Genomic DNA, 2,846 nt, shown 5'->3' on the forward strand with positions numbered 1-2,846 from the left:
ATTACAGCTTGAGCTGGGTGCCTCTGAAGAGAAACCCTGAACAAATTCCTGGGCAATTATACCCTTACAATCTAAATTCCCACCCTCATGCGATAGTTTGGACCAATATTAATATTTAGACCTGGGGTCTTCCCCTTCTTCATTGGGTTCCTTCATTGTCTCTAGGCAGGCTGCTTCTTATCCTATTTTCAAGGTTGCAGCTTCTGCTCTTGGTTTTAACTTCTTTATCTTCCCGCCTTGAACCAGCTCTGGGGCCCTCTTTCCCATAACTAGGTAATATCTAGGAGAAAGTTCATAGCTTGCGGCCTAAAACTTCAGCAAATTCAGCTACTAATGCTAAGCAAGTTATGCTAAGCGATCAACTCTAGACAGCTTCAGTGCAATATTCTTTAACAACTATTTCCCCTCGCTATCTGCCAGGAACCCACAAATGTCTGGGAGACTCAAGGCCGTCACAAATGACAGGAGACACCAACACGTGTTTGGGCAGTATATGCATTTCCATTGGACAGTAGTGTAACGAGGGCTACGGGCTGAGGCACCAACCTCTACCCTGGAAGTGGTCACAGCAGAAGGGAATGGCTCCCATCCAAGGAACCTGCAGTCAGGAAAGTACTGCCACTCCCCATCTCCCTATCCGCTCACATTTCACCCCAGATGAATTCCCTCTCAACACAGGAGGAAAAAAAAAAAAAAAGACAACATTGTAAAATTTCCCATGCACAGCAACACCACTTTATTGTCTGTCAAGGAAGCAACAAGAATGGGACATTATTTCCCTTCCCTTCTAAACCATGCAATTTAATTGATTTAATATCCTCTCTTCCCTTCTGCTTTCCACCAATATTCTCATTGCTGTGTTCCTCTCAGGGGATACCTAATGTGCAGCCTACTATTTCCCATATTGACCTTACTACTTTGCAGAACCAGCAGTGTGTTGTACAGAGGAGTGCAAAACTGCTATGAGCTCTGGGTACAAGCCAGAGCATTCCTGACCACTTTTCTGAGGGCCTCCCTGACCTCCCTGTTCCGCAAGCTGTAGATGAGAGGGTTGAGCAGGGCGTGAGGACGGTGTAGAAAAAGGAGAAGACTTTGTTGAGCTGCCTCAGAGGGGCTGTTCTGGCTATCAGGTAGACAACGGTGAGGGTGCCATAGAAAACCGTGACAACGGTGAGGTGAGAGGAGCAGGTGGAGAAGGCCTTCTGCCTGCCCGCACTAGATGGGATCTTCAGGATAGCAGCTCTGATGCACACATAGGATGCCAGCGTGAATAGGAAGGGGGAGACTACATCCAAGAGAGACAGTGTGAAACCTAGTAGTTTGACAACACTGGTGTCACTGCAGGTAAGCTCCAGCAAAGGGATAAAATCACAGAAGAAGTGGTCCATTGCCTTGGGGCCACAGAACCTTAAGTGGGATAAGAAAAAAGTGGCTATTGTAGTGAGAAGGAATCCCAGTAGCCACGATGCTGCTGCCAGCCGTAGAGAGACCTTCCAGGTCATGAGGCTTGCATAGAGCAGGGGCTGGCATATGGCCAAGTACCGATCGTAGGCCATGGCTGTGAGCAGGAAACACTCAGTAGCTGCAAAAGAACCAAAGAAATAGAGCTGAGCCATACAGTCATGAGCAGAGATGGTCCTGTCCCCAGTCAGGAAGCTGGCCAGCAGCCGGGGCAGGATGGTGGAGCTGTAGCAAGTCTCCAAGGAGGACAGATTGCCCAGGAAGAAGTAAGTACATGGGAGTGTGCAGATGCTGGTCTGCCACCACGAGCACAACGATGAGGATGTTCCCAGACACGATGACCAAGTAGATCATAAGCAAGAGGAGGAAGAGTGGTGTCTGGAGTGAGGGGACACTCTCCATTCCCAACAGGAGAAACTCTACTGGTGATGTGCGGTTGTCCCATTCCCCTTTCTCCATGAATCACCGCAGGTCCCTCATTCCTCTTTTGCCAGCAAGGCAACCTACAAGAAAGAGGATTCATTTCTTTCTTTTGTTCTTGTATAAAAGAATCGTGGAGGAAGTTTCTGTCAGAGAAAACACGGACTTTGGCCCTTCTCTGACTGTTTGTGTCCGCTTTATGGCCTCCAGGACTAGGGAAAGGAGAGAATATGGTTCTCCCAGAGACTTAAGCTGTGTATCTAAAGAGAAGCCCCTTCTAGGGGAACCACAGAGGTGAGCTACTCCACGGAGGTGCTCATTTCCTGCTTGCAGGGGGAGTTAGAGGAGAGAAAGCATTCACTCAGCCTGTGACAGGGTCTCTCCTACACCTGAAGTTATTCTGAAGAGCAACCACAGTCCCTACCAGGCAAGAAAATCCCTTTATGTGAGCACATCATGCCAGAAGCCCTTTCTCCCCAAAGGAGGAGGAGGGGCACTGCACCAAGCAGCTGATTTCAGCTCTCTGAAACACTTGTCTTGGAAGGGACAGGCTGCATGCTTCCTTTGACAGTGTGTGGATCAGGAGTTGACATCAATGGCACCATGCAGCATGACTGCGTGAGAAGGCTCTCAGAGAGCCCCCCACAGGCTTGAGAGAGACAAGTGAGATAGATGTGAGAGAAGATGGACACCTGAGCTGACCAGCCAATATGGGCAAGAGAGATTTTGAGCAGGGTGGAAGAGAAGAGCACAGGGAAGATCATTCGCTTTGTGTAGTTCCCCCCTCAGCAATGGTTTCTGAGGGCTTTGGGGCTGCCTCGCGGTGCAGCCCAGCAGCTGGACCTCAGCCCTGACAGCTGTACTCGCGAGGCTCCCTGAGCAGCTTTGCTGGGAGCAGGGGTGGGCGTCTCCATGGTGAGTGCTGGGTGAGATTGGGAAGAAGCTTTGTTCCCCTCCTGTTAAAG

General features: G+C 49.7%; 1 pseudogene; it reads right to left on the reverse strand.

The window, feature by feature from the left end:
- Positions 1-409: 409 nt before the first annotated feature.
- LOC136996334 (olfactory receptor 6P1-like) lies at positions 410-1,920 on the reverse strand (annotated as a pseudogene).
- Positions 1,921-2,846: the final 926 nt, after the last annotated feature.

Source organism: Apteryx mantelli, unplaced genomic scaffold (genome assembly GCF_036417845.1).
Source record: "Apteryx mantelli isolate bAptMan1 unplaced genomic scaffold, bAptMan1.hap1 HAP1_SCAFFOLD_34, whole genome shotgun sequence".
Taxonomy (NCBI): Eukaryota; Metazoa; Chordata; class Aves; order Apterygiformes; family Apterygidae; genus Apteryx; species Apteryx mantelli.